The 21,496-nt window shown below is 36.7% G+C and overlaps 1 protein-coding gene and 1 pseudogene; both read left to right on the top strand.

Annotated features, from left to right (window-relative positions):
• The window catches only part of LOC135320670 (actin-related protein 3B-like), an 876,522-nt gene that overhangs the window by 353,198 nt on the left and 501,828 nt on the right, over window positions 1-21,496 (top strand).
• LOC135320713 (guanylate-binding protein 6-like) lies at window positions 1,468-11,771 on the top strand (annotated as a pseudogene).

The following is a 21,496-nucleotide window of genomic DNA, read 5'->3' on the forward strand; positions in this document are numbered from 1 at the left end:
AACTTTCAACTCTTCTCTGCTCCCCAGTGGTTGGAGCATCAGTCTAAATGTTGCAACTTTCTAATAACATTGATTCCTCTAGGAACCAACTCCATTGTAGTGATCTAGGGGCTTTAAAAAATCACCTCATTAACATAAACTCAGTTGTTGTTGAAAGGTTCTTGTTATAAATAACAAAAGACTCTCCTTTCATCTTTATCAGTCTGGAGCTATTTTAGGAATTGAGGACAAAAGACCAAAAGTTTCAAGAAAAATAATTTCATCTCTCTCATCACATAGGGTTTTAAGAGCTATATACCAGGAATAAGGACAATGATCAAATTTGTATTTCTTATTATACATCTCAATATCACACACCCATAATATCTTGTCATAGGTGTCTGCAGGTCATTCTCCCTGCAGCTTTCCCAAGCAATGCCCACTGCTTCTCCCTGCCTAAGATCCAAATAAGGGAAAAGATAACAGTCCTTCAGGCAGCCCATGAGATGTCAGAACATTGTAAATGCAGTCTGCTCTGCTCTGTTTATTTTAAAAAAGGGAATTGGAAACTCAACTGATGCCTTAGATAGTCTATTTTATATATTCACTGGTAACCTCTTGCTCTAGGCATCTGTGGAGCTGTCTCTCCACATTTATCCTTGAGAAATACCTGCTGCTTCTTTCCACCTGATATCCAAGTTTTACCACCACCTACCCCTCTGCCACCATTCCCTGAGTTTCATGTGAGGTGAAACAGAGACCTGAAGAGGCAGCCCTGACAGGTTAGAACATTATAAAATTCCCTCTCTCTGAATCAGGGGAGGGAATTGGGAAATGATTTGCCACTTCCTTAAAGACCTTACCACAATGGGGACCGAGGGCAACAGAAAAACCACAGAATTTCCTACCATTTTGAATGAGGCTGTTTCTTGATTTGGTATTTGGTTGGTTGCTTTGGATCTTTGACTGTTTTATGGAACTACTGTAAGGTTATTCTAGCCAGTATTTTGGTTGTTGTTTATATCTCCGTGGGGAAACAAGAGCTTAGAGTTTGCTAGTCTGTCATTTTACTCAAGTATGTAGATTTTCAATCCTTTCTCAATGACATTCACTCAGCCTTTGTGAGAACCACTTACCTCATTTCCAAAGTAGTTATATTAATTTCTAACTTTCAGTCCCTTGTGAATATCAGTTTAGCTTGATATGTAAGTTATTATCAAAGGGCTTGGTATATTGTAGGCCTTCAGTGCATCATAACAATAACTTTAATTATATTATTATTTTGAAATAACACTTTGGAGAGTGATATTATATTATTTCACTACCAATACCATGAGAGACTTGAGGGAATGATGGGGGAAAACCTCTACAGTATGCTAATTCTAGGTTACATTTTGTCTCATGGAAAGCACAGAACTCTTACTTACCTTATCTTAAGTTGATTGATGCTTTGTATAAGTCTGAGTTTGAGAATGACTTTATAATCTGATTTCCACTAAGAAGCTCTTCTAGGTTGGCAGGTTGCCATGGCATCCAGACCCAAAATGATGGACCCCATTTGTCTGCTGGAAAGTGTCAAGGTGCTTTCAGTGAACCAAAAATCTCTGCAGATTCTTGGTGAGATTTCTTTGCCAGTGCTGGTGGTGGCCATTGTAGGGCCGTATCATACAGGCAAATCCTACTTGATGAGCCATCTTGCAGGTCAGAATCATGGTGAGTGTTGTACTGGGTCAAGAACTAATTGCTTCATTCTAGCTAATACCTCAGCTTCTTAATTTTTGTCCTGATCATGTGTAGGGAGAACCAAACTTCTCTTAAGAAATCAACTTTCCACTCCTATTTCTCACTGCTAAACCACTGTCTTACTGTAATTCATTATCATATTGTATGTTTTATTCCTGTAAAGCAAAATTTCTCCTACCAATTCTCACAATCCTACCTTATTTTTCATGCTTAAGCACTGGACTCTTGCAATTGTGTCTACTCGCTCTTGAAACACATTTTGCGTTTTTATGGACTATTCTCATCTACATATAAATGTGTTCAAATGTCTATAATCTTAAAAATATTTCCTGTATGTCATATACTACTGTGGCTAACACTTCTCCCCACTTTTGAAAAATTTCTCTGACAAAAAATATAATCTTGATTTTTTTCCACCTTTTTCTCTTCCCATGTCTGTCTTCAGTCCATTTCTCTCTGGCTTTGAACCTCACCATTCTTTCAAGATACTCTTTTTATGGTTATCAGTGACTTCCATTTTGTCTGATTCATGGATTCCCCTTTGCCTCTATGTTGATCCCTTGCTTGGTATCTTTATCACAATTAATATTCCTTCCTCCTTGAAACAGATGACACACAAAGTAGGACATTCTTGAGGAAATGGAGAAAGCACCAACTCGTATGCTGGGATACTGACATTCCAATAGATCTGACTCTTTAGCCCCTTGGTTGTTTAGATTATCTGCTCTAACTGAATGCTGCTTTCTCCCCTCTCCTCACAGGCTTTCCTCTAGGCTCTACAGTGCAATCTGAAACCAAGGGCATCTGGATGTGGTGTGTGCCTCACCCACGCAAGCCAAATCGCACTCTGGTGGTCCTTCTGGACACTTAGTGCCTTGGGGATAAGTGAATGGTAAAGCAGAAATTCACAGTTAAATACTTTTTTTCTGGATTTTCCCCTTATCTCTCCATGGTCCTAGAAATTTTACTGCTTTAATCTGTAAAATCTAGAAATCAATTATAGTAAATAAGGCAAACTATGATTTGTTTGAATCTCACTTCTAGGTAAGATATCATGGTGTCTTAGATAAATTCTTTTATTTCTTGGCACTGTGTGGATGACTTGATTACATTTAGTAAGTCATTATTGAACAGCTGAGTTACAGGCCTTTGGATTTAGAATTGTAGATATCAGTGACCAAAGTAAAGGTCCTGCCCTAAAAGAGTCTTTAGTTCAATTGATAAGACCACATTATCTGCAGTCAGATTTAGTACCATGTAATTGGGAAAGAAGCAGGCTGGATGGAAGTAGAAATTACATTGCATTGCAATCCCCAATTTCTGGGAATTTCATGGGAGCTCCATGGCTGGAATGGCTTTTTTGAGTTATCCTGAGTTTGGGAGAGGGGTGCTGATACATTTTTGAAGAGCTGCTCCAGAAGCCTTTCTAATTAAGAGGGCTGACACCTGAAGACTGTCTTCCACCAGCACTCCCAACAGCTGGGGGAATAAGTCCTTCAGTTTTGAAAGGCAATCCAGGCAGCACCTGACTGGTTTTGAGAGCTTACAGTTAAGCATAACTAAGAAAGAGGAGAAGTATCAATCTGTGAGTGAGGAAAAATTTCTGATTCACCTTCTTAGCTACAAGGTGAAGAATGTATTTGAGGGTTGGATTTAAGGGACGGGTTTACATTTTCCATGATGTAGTTCATCAACTACTCACAGAGTGATCTGGAAATCTGTGAGACATCTCTGAATGTGCAACTTCTATAAAAGTAATTTTTTGTCCTACAAGAAACATTTTAAAATGGATTTTCGGGGTTTTAGCTTTCTGCTATTGGGTGAAATGAACTATCCCTCCTTTCCCCCTTTTGAGATTTATTTGGAAATAATACCTACATTTTTATAGCTCTTTTTTTTTTCCTCAATGGGAGTTAGAAAGTGTGTGCTTATTTTTAAAGCCATATATCAAATAATGATACAATCTTCTTGTTGAAATAATTGTTTGTCATAACTGCTACTGCTTCTTATCCTAATTGATTATTTTTAAAAAGTGGGTTTTGGGGAAAGAAAGTAATGAATAGACTCTTATCCCCCCAAACTCCCATTTAGAATCTTCTCAACATAAACCACAGTTTTTGCATTTGCACTGGGAGCAACTTTACATGCCATTTATAATAAAAAAAAATTTCCAGTTTATGCCATTATTTAGACAATGCTATGATTTATACAAATTAGCCTGGGCTTTAAGGCCCTTGATTAGGCTGCATGAAAGCTCACCTTATCTTCTCCACTTGCCCTCTGCCCTGAAATGACTCTAACTACAAGACCCCTGTCTTCTCCCATCTCTAATTTTGTTTCTCTGGGTTTTCCTGTCTATGGGATCACCTTCATTTCTTCAGTTCCACATTTACCAGTTCTTTAATATTCAGCTCAAGACTTTGAGGAAGCTTTCAGATTATAAATTCTTTCTCCAAATTTCATAAATCTGTTCTTCATTGATAGACTTCTAAATTTTAGTTTAGTGTTATAGCTATAGGTTTCACTGCTTATATACATTACTGAGAGTAAGCCTTTTACAGATACTTCTATCTTTGTTGCAATACTGTTATGGATGTTTGTCCACTGCTTTGAAATAGTCATGTTGAAAGAAATAATTTTCATTTTTAGCATTGCTTTTTTAAAATCTAAGAACAATGGGGGATATTTAGTAGCTTCCTGCAATTATTTATTGATTGGATATAATTTAAATACCCAGTTATGCCAACTATGGTGTATTTTATATGGACTCTGATTAATAAATATATGCAGAATGAATAAGTGCCCACACTCATCACTGAATTCCTAATTACACAACAGGTACTGTATTAGTTTTTCTGTATATGTTATTTTACTTTATCCAATTGAGGAAAAAGAAAGTACTGTGAACATTAGAATCCTTTTATATATGAAAAATTTGCAAACACAAGAAATGTCTCTGTACTTGTCAAAGTTGATATCTGCATTTACATCCGTCTTCAATTTCTTTGCATGGTGAGTATGTTAGCTGAAATAATAAATGAAACCATGATTGAAGAAGTGTACAGATGAATTTCTAATGTAGGGGTAAACTTCTAACTCTCTTGTTCTAATGTGCTTTCTAGGATGAGTCTAAGAAGGATTCATGGATCTTTGCCCTGGCCGTGGTTCTCTGCAGTAGCTTTGTCTAGAAAAGCATGAGCACCATCAACCACCAGGCCCGGGAGCATCTGCAGTATCCTTCCAGGTCCTGAACCACCATGTTTCACTGAATTCATTGGATGAGGATAGAGTAAGTCTCTCCTTTCCTGTCATTTAGTTTTCTTGGGGGGAACAGAGGGGACCCATGGCAAAAGAGTGTGTTTATAATATTTTTATACTAGAGAAATGTGGGAATTGTTGGTAGTGAGTTTCTTTTCCCTAACCAAATCTTAGTTATGTGACAGAGCTTGCAAAACATCAGGGCAAAGTCCTCTCAAACACCTGATAGAGTAGAAGATTCCACAGAATTTGTGAATTTCTTTCCAGAATTTATCTGGACTGTATGGGATTTCACCCTCGAGCTGCAGTTATGTGGTCAGCCTATCACAGAAGATGAGTACTTGGAGAATGCCCTGAAGCTGATTCCAGGTATCAGAGTATGGCCTGGGCAGTGTACGGTCCAATAGAGTGTGGGATCTACTAAACAATATCCCTCATCTCTGTGATTGCATTTGTAATTGAGACTAAATCAAAGTCTGTGGAAATGGTGGCAGGAAAGTGGGTTGCAAAGATCTAGGGGCTACAGTTGAAGTTTATTCAAGAAAAGTAAAGTGAAATTACTCAAAACCAATTTGTTTTTTATACATCTTTAAATTTAGCATCCAGATTTACATGGGTGATGAAACATTCTAAAGACTGGATGCTGTGTTTCCTATTCCTTCAATTTGTCTCTGTTGAAGAAAACAACTAATCAGCTAATTGTTAGACATGAAACTGCAGTGAAAAGCTTATCTAAAGAACAAAATGTAGATTTCACATATTATTCTTATCAAAGAGGGATATAAAACTTTCTAATCCTGTATAAATTTATCATCTACAAAATGATTGTATGTTCTAAATAAACCGGAAGAAGTGACTGTCTTTACAATCTATGCCTTTTCAATAATACTGACAATTATTAGAACATTCATTTTACCTTCCACATCATAGCTTTCTTCTAATTCCCACATGTTTACCCATGATTTAATTACAAGGTAATAAATTATTTTCATGGGTTACATTTCCAAGGATGTGTGTCTATTGAAACCTTGAGAGAAATATCAATCCCAATTTATTCATTCTTCTTTTCACGTTTCTATTTATGATTTCTCAAAACAGCTATTAAGAAATTGGCTGGCAGGAGAGGACCAGATATAATCATTTACCTCAAAGAGTATATAGATTATTGGTGATACCTTAAAATTACATTTCAGGTACATTTATACTTCAGAGGTTTTACTAAAAAATAGATAAAACTGCATCAATTATTTTTAGCATTAAAACAGTTTTTCTTAAATAATGAGGATGTTATTCCTAATATTCCAATTACTGTCCATGATCCCTTGTTTGTAGCTCTCCTTTTTGGTTCCACAGCTCATTTCTTACATGAGGTTGAGTTGAGCAGAAAGTTTCATGTGACCTTTCATTCTTTTAGCTGCTAGTTAAGCAAACACATCATAGACAACCACTCTACTATGTGCATGTCTGGAGAGACCAGCCATAGGTTTCCTTTACTGGATCAGATGTCTCCCTAAATTTCTCTGCAGTTATATAATTGGTAAAAGTCTGATGTGCAAAGAAGTATTGAATGTCTATGTTAAAAGAGTTCTATGTGTAGAAATGGCAAAGACACACAAATCCCTGCCATGAACACCTGTAATCCCCTCACCTCAAGACTCTACACACTCTAATCCCTGTTTTTCTGTCCCTCAGGGAAAAATCCCAAAGCCCAAACATCCAATCTACCCAGAGACTGCATCAGGCATTTATTTCCAAGATGGAAGTGTTTTGTCTTTGACTGGCCAACATAGGAAAAAAAAATTCTAGCCAATTTTGGGATGGTATCTGAAGACCAACTGGATCCTAAATTCCAGGAGCAAACAAAAAATTTCTGTTCTTACACCTTCATTGATGCAAGGACCAAGACCCTCAAAGAAGGAATCATGGTCACTGGGAAAGGTGAGTCTCTTTTTCCCATTTCCATGGCGACTGGTATATGTTGAATATTTTATATAATGTGCTTTCTAGTATTTTTGTTTGATTCTAAAAGAATTCTGATTTTACAGACATTTATACTCCATGAATAAATCTGTATACTTTATAATTATCTCACTTTGGGGGATTTACAAATTCCTTCCTCAAGTTGCAATTTTTGTCAATGATATCGGTGGCTCCCACTTATCTGAAAACATTCTCCATTTAGAATATAATCACCCTTTTGGTGTAAAAACAGAATACTGCATGTTTTCAAAGGAAGTCCTATACAATAAGTGTTCTTCACAAGGAGAATTCAAAAGATATTTTGAGAATTTAGAGTGGTCCAAAAATAAATATTAGCCCATAAATCACTGAAAATTCATTCAAAGCCTCAGAATTAGGAATAAATTAAACATGGTACACTTTGCCTCATCTGTCTATCTATGTAATCTATATTGCTTTCAATTTTTAAAATGAGAAACTGTATTTTCCAGGTAGCACCTAGTATGTTAGATAGAAGTAGATATTAACTTTTTTAGTCCTGTGGCCTGGAAAACCATAAAAATGAAGAGTCAGTAGGAAAATGAAGGTGATAATAGTAGTGGGAGGTAGGGGTGCGTGTGTGTGTTTGTGTGTGTGCATGTGTATATGACCCTAGAAGCATAGTCTCAGAATCCTGGAGCCATTGACTGATAACTTGATATTTAGCCCCTAAATTTCCTGGCTTCTTCAGGGCTGAGGACTCTGGTTGTGACCTATGTGGATACTATCAATAGCGGAGCAGTACCTCGCTTGGAGAACGCAGTGACAACTCTGGCCCAGCTGGAGAACTCAGCTGCCATTCAGAAGGCAGACAACCACTACAGCGAGCAGATAGCCCAGCGAGTGAGCTTCCCCACAGACATGCTGCAGGAGCTGCTGGAGGCGCACGCTGCCTGTGAGTGGGAAGCCCCTGCAGTCTTCATGGAGCACTCCTTCAAGGAAGACAAGCAGGAGTTCCAGAGTAACCTTGTCATAATCTGTCTTAGTATTTACCTTTTGTCGCCTACCCTTGAAGAATGAAGACTAGAAGTGTTTTTACCGGTCCCACGGCTCATCTCTCACTCAAGGATAAAGTAGTCCATGTTCTCATGAGGGACAGAGTTTCAAAGGACTACATTTCCTTCTTTTTTGACTGCCAGAACTCAGGCAGTTTATCTGGAACTCCTTTTGACCTTCAATGAAAAATCAGTATAGATATCCTCTTGAAATAAATACTTCTGTGGATTCCAAGCCTGTCCAGAACACCCAAGATATTCTTTAGCTGGCTTCTTTTTCTGTGAACACACTCCTATGGCTGGGAACCGAAATTTCTCTTTTCAGATCCACATCTCAGGCCACTTTCAGCTTAGGTTGCTCCTTGTTGTATCTATCATTGAATACAGACAGAATCACTGAATGTGGCAGCTTCAAGGAACCAGAGAAATTAGGTAATGCAACTCCAACAGCTCAGATGAAATACCCAAAGGAGGTTAGGGAACTTCCCCATGGTCTTCCAGAGTTTTCAGAGCTGTGAATAAATCAAATCTTGTGACTGCTGTTTTATTACATGTCCTCCAACAGAATACTTTTCTCATGAGGAACACAGTTAGACCAATTCTTCTACCAGATCCTTTGGAAATTTACTTCCTCTGTTCCTTGCTTCTGGTGACAGCCCTCTATCTTTCTTCCCTCTAGGAAATCATAAAGAATAAGAAAGATGATTTCTTGATGCAGAATGAAGAGACATCAATCAAATGTTGCCAGACTAAACTTGATCAGCTTTCAAAGACACTAATATAAAGTATCCCAGAAGGAACTTTCTCTGTTCCTGGAGGTCATGAACTCTACAGGAAAGCAAAGGAAATTATTGAAAAGTAATATCACCAAGTGCCCATGAAAGGAGTGAAGGTGAGGAATAAGGGAAACATGGGGGAACCTACAGAATAGTCAAAGGGCTATACTGAAAATCTGAGAGAACAGCTCCATGCATGCATAAAGAGAGAGTATGGGGCCATTCAAACAGCTTTGGCTCTTAAGGTTCACTGCATGCTATTTATTCCTGAAGAGAGTACAAATGTCAACTCCCAACCATGAGTACAGATTTCTTAAATCCAGAGACAGAACATAAATTATTCATTTTTTTTTACTCAACAACATATTTGACGTGTTGAGCACTGACAATTTACAAGTCAGTCTTTGTACACAAGGATGATCACAATTGAGACAGGAAGTCAACTACATAGACAAGTTATAACACTCAGGAAAGAGCTACTTAGGTGTTAGAAACAAACATCATCATCATCATCATCATCATCATCATCATCATCATAATTAAAAATCAACAATACTAATGCAACTAATATATATTGAACAGTTGTTTCCTATAGCCAAAATGTTAAACTCTTTCCCTAGACTCTTTAGTTTAATCTTTCAAATAACATTAAGAAGCATCTACATTATCAACACTTTAAAGATCTGAACTGAGAAGCATAGGCAGGTTAAAATAAGTTGTCTAAAGTTATAACCAGCTAGTGGCAGAGGAGAACAGCAGCACAATTTAGAGGCACTATTTCACACTGGGAAAACAGATATGTACAAGCACCAGAGATTTGGATTTGTAGAACTTAACATGGTTCTGACTGGCTGGAATCTAGAGTGGGGAGAAGGAAGTAGCACTGGGCAAGTGACTGGAGGGAGACAGGTCAGTCTAAGGAGCTTGGACTCATTGTAAGGAACCACTATGGAACTTTAAACATGAAGCAAAAGTTACATGGAATTAGTTGTCTTTGCAGCACTAATTTACTTATTCGAAATCTAATTTCTGTGCTCCTTCTTGGTTCCTCAGGGAAATGAGTTCCTCCAGAGATTTCTGCAGTCCCAGAATGCAATAGAGAAATCCTGCAGGCAGATAAAGCCCTCACTGATGGGGAGAAGCCCATAGCAGGTACAGGGTAGGGCTGGTCTCACAGTGGGATGGGTAGGTTCTTGCAGTGCCCTCTGACAGGTGTGAGAGAAAAACCTTCCCAATACAGGAGCTTCCTTCCTTTCTGTGGAACAACCCTGCTGCGTCTGGAAACAGCAAAGGGAACTGTGGTTGGATGCCAGACAGACAGAGCCTTTTCTCTCACATTCTGAAGTGTGGTCTTGATGGTATGGACACGGGGTGGGGGGGAAGACTTCGGAGATTTCCTACCCCTCTCTTCAATTCGGTTTGGCCTCTGAGCTCAAGAGGGTGGAGGTCAATCGTTGCCTATTTTTTCCCTCTCTAATGCCTCCCTGGGGCAGAGGAGTGGACCAGGAATGAGAGAGCTGATAAGGAACAGTAGCTGCTGAAACAGAAACTGCAGGAGCAGCAGCAGCAGGTGGAGGCTCAGAAGAGAAGTCTCCAGAAACACATAGTCCAAATGATGGAGAAGCTGGTGGGGGAAAGAGAAAACCTGCTGAGAGAGCCAAACAAGATATTGGAGCATCAGCTGAAGGTGAATCAGGCTGTGGCAGTAGTAGAGCTTGATAGCTTTGCCCTGGTACCTCAGGAAGAGATGGGTGAAGGTTACAGCAAGATCATGCAGAGATCAGAAGTGCATCTACTGCTTGTGATTTATTAAAACCCTGAAGCCTTTGAATCCTTCCAAAACCTTTAAATTCGGCTCTGTAAGTAGACTTTGGAGTGTTCAGGATGAGTATGCCCCCCTACTCCAAGCCCTCAGAGAATATAAATAGGGTTGAATAGCCACTTAGAGAAATTTAAAATGATCTCACAGGGCTTGATTGAACAGATATTCCAACTATGTGTGTTTAATATGAACAACAAATAGTATGGTTTACCAAGATCACTACATTTTACCAGGAGCCCTGCTCAGCCCAAGGCCCTGAGGTAGGTCTCTGCTGATATAAAACTACCAGAAATGTCCAGAATTAAAAATACAGGGAAGTGGCAGCTTTTACACTTGCTGCATTGCCTCCAGGTTTGTATAGATCCCCAAGCTATCATGTGGCTTGGAGGGATTTCTCTCATTGTTCATCTGAACATGATTTATAAGAGATTTCTATAATTTGTGGACCATGTGTTTATAACAGATTTCTATAATATGGGTGACAGTACCATCCTGAGTGGGACTGAGAATTAGTGCAGTCAGACCAAGGCTACCTCTCATTTGCATTTTTTGACTGGAAAATATTACATTTGTCCTCATGCCAGGCTTAGCCTCCTGGCAAAACCCTAAGGTATATGAATATTATTAAGGCTGTAAACTACACTTTCTCTTAATATTTAGGTCCAAACCAGGAAATATTCCTTGTTACAAGAGTCTCCTTTCATGATTAAGAGACAACAATTTTAGGAATAAAACAAAGATAGTCTGACAAAGTTTTAAAGTTTGACAAAATGTAATCCTTGAAAAAATGGGGGATTTAAAAAGTTTTACTTCCTTCCTCACTTTTTTTTTTTTAGGTCCAAGAAGATCTGTGTACTGAAGGATTTATAAAGAAATGTGAGAAGATGAAAACAGAGATAAATCATTTGAGAAAGAGAATTGTTGACACTAAAAATGATGATCGTTCCTTGCTTGCACAAGCCTTGGTCAACCTTGGCAAAATAATCACTTCATTATTGCCTGCCCCAGCTAACATTCTTGGTAATGTTATGAAAGTATTGGGCTCACTATTTAAAAAGATGTAGCTTTCCTTGTAAAGAAATTAGATATATAATATATTATACATGTATATTCTCTGGCCTATTTCTGATGTGCATGCTTTTCACTTTCATTCAGCAATGCTTTAAGTATAAAAAGTGATTTCTAAAGGATATTGATGCCTGGCCCACATTAGATAGAATAAATGCATGGACACTTTGATTTAGTGTGTTCACTTTTAGGAAATATATATGTGTGCAAAATCATATATATGTGTATGTACATACATACAAGAGTTTCACTGAGGCTTCACTTCTAATGGCAAAAGATTGGAAACCACTTAATGCTCATTTAAGTAATTTGGTAATATATATTTTGCATGCACACATACTAGAATACTAGATTGCTAGTAAATAGATAGTGGAGCTCTATTTGTATAAATATAGAACAATCTGGAAGATAGATTGTAGAGTGAAAAAATGAGGCACAAAACAGTTTGTATAATGTGTTCACTGTAAAAAAAATGCAATTATTATGGGCACTCATACACATGTATATATAGCACATTTCCGGAAGATTCATTAGAAATTGGTATCATTGGTTCTTCCTGAAGAGGACAGCTTGGCATCAGGGATGGAAAGGACACATGCTTTTCATTATATACTCTATCTTTTCAAATTTGCAAAGATACCTTGTGTTATCATTTCTCGAATAACAAAGAAAACAAAGTATAATACTAATAATTAAAATAGTAAATGGAATGTGAATAAATGGAATTGCTCATTGTTTCTAGAAATGACATTAGCCTGCTCAATAAGGGGTCTAAGACTAAGATCAGAATACTAGAAAATAACGTTTGCATCCTAATCTTGTTTTTGCTTTGGCCTTGGTTTTTAATCCCTTATATTTGCTTCAAAAATAAGGTATGAACTTTCATGTTACCCCTTGAAATCTCAACAACAGTAACCTTTACTTCATAGGTTTCAATTACACTTTTACAGTGTTTAGAAACAAATTACTAAACACTAAGAATATTCACTGGTGAGAGGAATTCCCATCATCCTTAAGTTCAGTGGTGGCATCTCTGCTGTAGGCAAGTACAGAAGTTGTGATCTACCACTGCAGAAATGGATGCCTTGATAGTAATGGGGAATGAAAAACCCAGACACACAGAGGCCAGGTGTTGGCATTTAAACATCAGAATTCAAGTACATACAATGAGAGTAATGAGCATCGTGGTTTGCCTTAGCTCAGGCTGCTATAACAAATTACCATAGACTGTGTGGCTTACAAAACAAACATTTATTTCTCCCAGTTCTGGAGGCTGAAAGTCCAAAAGAACTGTGCCAGCATTGTTATTTTCTTGGTAAGGGTCCTCTTACAGCTTTACAGATGACAAGGTTCTTACTGTGTCCTAGCATGTTGAAGAGAGAGAGACAGAGAGAGAGGGAGAGAGAGAGAGAGAGAGGGAATCTCATGATTTTTTGTTATACAGGCACTAATTAGATTCATGAAGGCCCCACACTCATTATCTAATCCCTCCCAAACCCCATTTCCAAGCACATTGGGACATTGGTAGTTGGAGTTTCCTCAAATGGATTTTGGGGAACACATTCAAACATTCAGTCTATAATTTGGTTGGAGTGGCAGCTAGCAGACCTGACCAGAGAAAATTCTGAAGATGGCAAATAGAACAAGGTGTCTGTAGAGAAAAAAAGAATGGGGAGGATACAATTAGAATCAAGGATATTTATAGGAAGCTGAGAGGTAACATTGATAAAAGGTTATAATCCCTAGCCTTGGTCTAAACCAATTTCAGATGATGGAAGTATCACCTGGAGGGGAGGGCAGGATCCCAGGAAAGAGGACCTTGCAACTCTGGGATGAGGATAAATGATAATGATTTTCACAGTGCCTCTCCTAGGGGACCTCTGGAAATGTACTTGGATCCATATGCTGGGAAATGAGAATGCCCAAACACTTCAAGGACTCTCAGAATCAGGATCCAAGCTAGGAGTGATGCTCATATCCTGAAAAGACATCACAGTCTCCCTGTTAGAGGTACATGGTATAAACACACTCTTGGCCCAAGTGCAACTAACTTGGTCTAGTATTTGTTTTCAAATAAAAGTAAAGTTCATTGGAAGACAGACACCATTATATATATTTTTTTCTGTACATCTTCATAGTGTATGTTTAGGCACAGAGGGTACTTAGTAAGAAACTTCTGTAAAAACAAAATCTGACACATGTGTGATTGTTTTCAATTGCCAGAATTCCATGATCACTCCAAACCTCTGAGATAATAGATTGTTTGTATTTTAGATATTAGATTAATGTCTCTAAGTTGACTTAAGGGCCAGAGGAGCAGAAGAAACACTTTTGGTACAGTCCCCCCCTCTGTGACCTAATACACCACAGTCTCTGTATCTCTGCAAAGATGTTAACTCATTTCCACTGGAGACTTTAAATGACTCCATCTAGCTGTGGCTTCAAGTGTTCAGAAGGAAGAATGAATGGCTTTGCCTTTTAAAGAAGAAACCATATAGTAATGAATATGTGAACAATGTATCATGGGGTTTAATGCAAAAGTAAATGATTCTACAGAAATATCTGTATATCTGTTCCCACTGAGAGCTTGACTTAAGCAGATGTTCTAATCCCTTGGACTAGACACACCCTGCATTGAAGAGCAAAGAGAAGCTTTGCCTTTTTTAGATTCGACATGTAAGTGATATCACACTACTTGTCTTTCTCTGACCTATCTCACTAAGTATAATGTGCTCAAGGTCCATTGATGCTGCAAATGGCAGGATATCCTCCTTCCTTGTGACTGAATAATATTCCCTTGTGTATATATATATGTGCCACATCTTTTGTATCCACTCATGTGTTGGGCATTTAGGTTGCTTTCATTGCTTGGCTATTGTGGTTAATGCTGCAATAAACATGAGTGCAGATATCTCTTTGAAATACTGTTTCTATTTTCTTTCAATAAAAAATAATAAAACTGACTATGGTCACTTAGAAAAATAAAAAGGCTTTAAAAAGTAGATAACAATTTATTCACACATCTATTCTTATCCTCATTAAGGAATGCTTGGTTCTAATTATTTTCATTGTTAAATTCTTATGTCCTCCCTGCCGTTGTTCTGGATTATGTAAAGAGAGAAATGTAAAGATCTAGTCTTCAATATGCAGCTTACACTGTGTATGGGCCTTACATAATGTTATTTAGGCAGAAATAAATATTGTAATTATATACATGTATATATATATGTGTGTGTGTGTGTGTGTGTGTATAGATGTGTGTGTGTGTATATAGATATGTGTATGTATGTGTATGTGTGTGTATATATATAATTATTTTATGTGTAGTGATCAACAATCTAAGTAGCAACCAAATAGTCATTTTTTAAGTTTGGTTTCAACATAGTGCATCTTGCCTGGAGATATAATTGTGTATTATAGAGCCCTAAGGACCAAATATGGTAACTTTAAAGTAAGGTAAAACCTAGAGTGCATGGTGATTGAAACAATGAATAAATAGATTAATGGTTGGATGTATGAATAAGTGTGACATTTGTTTATTATTTCAAAGGGTAATAAATATCCCTCTCATTACCTATAGGCAAAAAAGTAAAGGCTTTGGTGAAGAATTTTGTGTTTTTTGATCTCTATTCCTTTATCACCTGTACAAATGTATTATGTTTAAACAAACTAAAGTGGATTCTGTTTCTATAACTGTAATAGGACTGATACGACAACTCTGGAATATTCTTCCTTGTGTCTCTTTTTCCATGGAAGTGTGGTTGTGCCACTCAACAGTGTTATTTGGATGGAATTCCTTTTACTTCAGATAATGTGATCTTATTCCCTGACCACTGTTTTGTGGACAGTGGTCCCAGGCTGCATTGAATATGGTGCCCACCCTTAGACCAGGAAACGGTCCCTGATAAAACATGAGTAATGAATTCCTCCCCTGATATATTTAGTCTAAGGCCCCAATCTCTCTCTGCCCCTGCTGACTGTCCACTAATATAGAAAATGCAGACAATCAAGTTCTATTTCCCTCCCACTTAAAGTACCTAATTATTTTATTTTGATGAAATATACACATGTATTTACTATTTTAACTATTTAAAGTGTACAATATAGTGGAATTAAGTATATTCACATAGATGTTACAATCATCATCACTATCTACCTCCAACCCTTTGCATCATGCTCAGCTGAAACTCTGTATCTAATAAACAAGTCTTCATTTCCCTCTCCCCAAGATCCTGGTAAGTGTGAGTAAACTTTCTGTTTCTATGAATTTAACTACCCTGGATACCTCATAAAAATGACATCATATAGTATTTTTCTTTTTGTGACTGTCTTATTTCAGTTAGCATAATGTCCTCAGGTTTATTTAGACTGTAACATGTGTTAGAATATCCTTCTTTTTAAGGCTGAATAACATTCCATGGTAAGAATGTACTACACTCTATTTTATTTTTTTAATTTTTAATTATTATACAACTTTTACATTTCCACTTAATTTGCAGTTATTACAAAATACTGGCTATGTTCCCTGTGTTGTGCAGTACATCTTTGTAGCCTGTCTTATACTCAATAGTGTGTTACTCCCACTCCTCCCACTCCTCCACACCTTTATTGCTCACCCCACTTCCCACTGGTAACCACTGGTTTGTTCTCTATATCTGTGAGCCTGCTTCTTTTTTTATTGTTGTTTTTGTTATATTCAATAGTTTGTTGTATTTTATACATTCCACATATAAGTGATATCATATAGTATTTGTCTTTCTCTGTCTGACTTATTTCACTTTGCACAATGCCATCCAAGTCCATCCATGTTGCTGTTAATGGCAAAATTTCATTTTTTATGGCTGAGTAGTATTCTATTGTGTGTGTGTGTGTGTGTGTGTAGTATAAAATAAATATCTATACATACTATATCTATCTATATCTATCTCTGTGTGTGTGTATATCATATATTCTTTATCCATTCATCTGTTCATGGACACTTAGGTTGCTTCCATACCTTGGCAATTGTAGATAATGATGCTATGAACATTGACATGCATGTATCTTTTCAAATTAGTGTTTTTGGTTTTGGTTTTGGTTTTGGTTTTATATACCCAGGGGTGGAATTTCTGGGTCATATAGTAATTATATTTTGAGATTTTTGGAGAAATCTCCATACTATTTTCCACAGTGGCTGCATGAATTTACTTTCCTACCAAGAGCCCACCAAGGGTTTCTTTTATCCACATCATTGCCAATATTTGTTGCTTGTGTTCTTTTGATGACAGCCATTCTAACCAGCAAATACACTACAATTTATTTACCCATTCATATGTTAGTGGATAACTAGATTGTTTCCATTTTTTTGTATTGTTTTGAATAATGCAATTATAAACATTGGTGTACAACTATATATTTGAGTTCTTACTTTCAGTTATTTTGAGATATATAACTAGAAGTTGAACTGTTGAATCAAATGGTAATTTTATGTTTAATTTTCTGAGGAATAGTTATACTGTTTTCTACATTAGCTGTTCAATTTGTTCCTACCAATGATGTACAGGATTCTCAATTTCTCTACATCCTCAGCAAAATTTGTTTTCTGTTTCTAAAGAAATGGCAACCATATTAATGTGTGTGAAATGTATCTCATTTCCTTAATGAATAATGATGATGAGCACCTTTTCAGGTACTTATTGGCCATTTATCTGTTATTTGGGGAAGGTGTCTTCAAGTCCTTGACTATTTTTGAAATGAGCTCTTTGTTTTTGTTTTTGTTGTTGCTGAGTTAAAGGGTTCTTTATATATTCTGAATATTAATTTCTTATCAAATGTATGATTTGTAAACATTTTCTCCCATCCTGTGAGTTACCCTTTATTCTTTTGATGTTGTCCTTTGATATGCACAAAATTATAATTTTTGTAAAAACCAATTTATCTATTTTTTCATTTGTTGTCTACACACACCTTTGGTGTATATCCAAGAAATCATTGCCAAACCCAATAGAATGAATAGTTTCCCCTACGTTTTCTTCTAAGAGATTTTATTTAGCTTTTACATTTAGATCTTTGTTCTATTTTGAGTAAATTTTTGAATATGGAGGAAGGTAAGGGTATAACTTCATTCTTTTGCATGTGAATATCGAATTTCTTCAGTATCACTTGTTGAAAATATTGTGCTTTTCCCACTGAATGGTCTTGACACCTTTACCAAATCATTTGACCACATATGAGAAGATTTATTTACTGTATTCGTCTATATGTCTATTTGGATTACAATAGTTTGTACTAAGTTTTGAAATCAGGAAGTATGATATCTCACAATTTGTTCTTCTGTTTCAAGATTTTTTATTTGTTTATTTGGGATCTCTTGAAATTCCCTATGAATTTTAGAACTTTTTATTTTCTGGAAAAATATTGGAATGTTGATAAAAATTGCATGAGATCTGTAGAATCTGTTGAGTAGTACGGACAGCTTAACAATATTAAAACTTCCCACCTATGAACATGGATGTCTATTTCTTTATGTCTTATTTAATGTCTATTGGCAATGTTTTCAGTATGCAAATCTTTCTTCTTCTAGGCTAAATTTATTTTTAATTAATCACTTTGATCCTATTTTAAATGGGATTGCTTTCTTAATTTTTTGAATTGTCATGTTAGTGTATAGAAATGCAACTGATTTTTAATTGTTGATTTTGTATCCTCCAAATTTGCTGAATTCGTTTATTTTTTCTATTTTTTTGGTGAAATCTTTGATATTTCTATATTTAATATCATGTCGTGTGTTAAGAGAGAATTTATTTCTTCATTTCCAATTTTAAATCTCTTTATTTCTTTCCCTTGTTTTATTACACTGGCTAGTACCCCTAATTCTATGTTAAATAGAGGAGGGAAAAGTGGGCATTACTGTCTTTTTTGTTATCTTAGGGGAGAAGATTTCAGTCTTTCATCATTGAGTAGGATGCAGCTGTGGATTTTACATGCATGGTTTTTATCATGTTGAGGAAGTTTTCTTCTATTCCTACTTTTTGAGTATTTTTTTAACAGAAAAATTATTAAATTTTATCAAAGGATTTTTGTGAATCAATTGGATGACCATTTTTTTCTTTGCTCTCTTAATGTGGTATATTATATTGATTGATTTTTCTATTTGGAATCTACAGGATGTAATCAACATTTATAGAATACCAAAAACATCAGAATACATATTTTCCTCAAGCTAACATGAAACATTCACCAAGATAGACCTCATTATGTATCATTAAACACACCTTAAAAATTGAAAGGAACAGAAATGTTATAATGTATGTCTCAGACTAGAGTGAAATTAAACTAGAAATCAACAATGGAAAGATAGCTGGAAAGTCCTAAAATACCTGGATAGTAAACAACACACTTCTACATTATACATAGGTCAAATAAGTCTCAAGAGGGATTTTAAAATGTATTCAATGAAATAAAAATAAAAATACAACTCATCAAAATTTGCAAAATGCAGTGAAAGTTGAAGGAGACTTGTAAGATACTTTTGTCATGATATATAATCTTATGGAGACCATAAACTCAATTTTGGGAAGGGGAATAGGAAGACACAAAGCAGCAGTTCCCAGGAAGGGAAATGATCCTAAAATTAAATTCGTAAATGGTTTCCAAGCAAAGAACAAATCCAGGGTGTTGCCAGAAAACAAAAGAAAAAAGATGGAGGGGTCAAATATGAAACGAAGGACGTGACTGAAGAGTCTTTTGCTTAAACCTCAGAATCATTATGGTTGCATCCTTGGAGTATGACATAATCAGAAAAAGACTTTCTGAGGAGATACAGTATGTATCATAGATGCTTTCAAACAATTGGGCTTCTGGAAAGTTTAAGGGAGTTTTTCCTCAGCCTTCTCAGCAAAAACTCAAGGTAGAGATAGGGCTACATTGAAAGGATTTGTGGGTTCAGCATTGTTGAGCCTTGATGAAGCTCACCTCAGAAGGCTTAGACCAAATTGGAGGGTATTTGTGCTAATGAAGAGCTACAGGGGAACCTGTTGATCCTGCCCTGGCACTCCCATGCATGACTATACTTTTATACATTTTTCCTTACCATTTTATTCTCTTATCTGTTTTTACCCTATGTTTTTCTTTCTTTTCTCATTTCTTCACCTCTTTTTGGACAGTTTTGTGTAAGTAATGGACAGAGGACAGGCCTTGGAATCAGAGAGCTTGCATCTGAGACTAAGCTCTAGAACCAAGTTATGTGACCTAGAAGATGTTAAGTCTAATCTCTTCACTTGCATAAATGTAGGAATAATATCTTATTTACTGTGTGATCATGAGGATTAGAGATAGTAAGTGTACTTCTTTAAGGGTAGAAAGTGTCCAATAAGAGTGGCTGTTATATTGTTTTTATTACTGTTGCTACAATTTTGTTTATGTGGTTGATTTGGGTTCTTGGAGCAGCTGTTAGTAAACTCTACACTGAATTTCTTTACTCTACATACTCTTTATTATGATTATTTTTATGAGGTTGATTTTGATAGCTGATATTGAACTCTCTTAGTCTCTTTACAGCAGAGTATCCATCCCAAGATGCTTTGAGTGCTGGCTGCTAGAAAGGCTCACATGATCTCCCTTGAGAAATGCCTGGGAACTTGCATCCTCCTATGTCTCCACTTCTCTAAAGATTTCTTCTCAGAGGATTCAAGCAACAAATCATCTACAGGAATTGCCATCTTATGCTTTGCTTCTAACATACTAACATTAGAAAATTATTTTTTTAATTTTTATTTTTAATACTACAAATATATATTAGGCCTTCCACTAGCAACCAAAGATACAGCAAGCCCTCAGTTGAAGAGAATGCTAATCTATACTGTATCAGTTTCCCCTTCCTGGCTCCACTTCTGGCACGATGGTGTGCAACTCAGAATCACTCCTCAAAAAAACTGATGAAAATTATTTTTAAAACACATTTAAAAATAGTTGGCCTTATGAGCATACACAAATGGAAATGCCACTACAGATATACAGCAAATGAGGACACATTTACTCAAGAATATTTACTAAAGCTCCATAAAATGATGAGTCTTTAGTATTTGAAAATCCGTATTTTTCCCCTCTCCACTTATTGAGCTGGGAACTCCACCCAGACTTGTACAACCAAGAACACAAGTTTTTGACTCCCCCCAGGTCCTGGTTGGAGGGTTGTCTTCCTGGGAAGGACATGACATTAGCATTTCTCATACTGCCCCTAGATACTTGTTGCTGAGGCAAAGATCTGTACTACTGCAGCCAACAGGTGGGGGCCCCATTCTTCCACCACATTTCCTTTCATGAGACAAAGGTTCTACCTTCGGCATGGTAGGACATTGAGGTCCCAATTGCTATTGACTCAGCTCGTAGGACAGGGGATTGTGCCGATGGAGACAAGCCAAGGACACCTGGGGCTCTTGCCCATATATCCACTGAGCACTTACTTCTTCAAACTGGGCTGTCACTTAGAATTGACCTATTGTTCCTTACTCCTGCACCAGAGTTGTGGCTCAGAGATTTTCCCTTGGAGGAAAGGCAGACCATAGAAGAGAGAGCTCAAATTATCTCCCCAAAGGAGCCAACATTATTTGCAACAGCATATGAAGTTCAAATCTAAGGGTGCTTTCAAAAGCATTAGAAGTGTTGGTAAGAGGCAATGGGGAGGAGACTGATAAATTCATTGAAGATACAGGCTAAATGATAAGCCAACTTGTTGCTGGAGAAAATAAGAAACCAGCTGCAAGAACTAGAGTCTGAATAAATTTCAAACATTGACCATCAGGAACTGTCCCTTCATAGCAGCCTGAATTTGACTGGATTCGGGTGTAAATAGTTTATTCTCCAGGGCATTGTTATGA

Source organism: Camelus dromedarius, unplaced genomic scaffold (genome assembly GCF_036321535.1).
Source record: "Camelus dromedarius isolate mCamDro1 unplaced genomic scaffold, mCamDro1.pat HAP1_SCAFFOLD_114, whole genome shotgun sequence".
NCBI lineage: Eukaryota > Metazoa > Chordata > Mammalia > Artiodactyla > Camelidae > Camelus > Camelus dromedarius.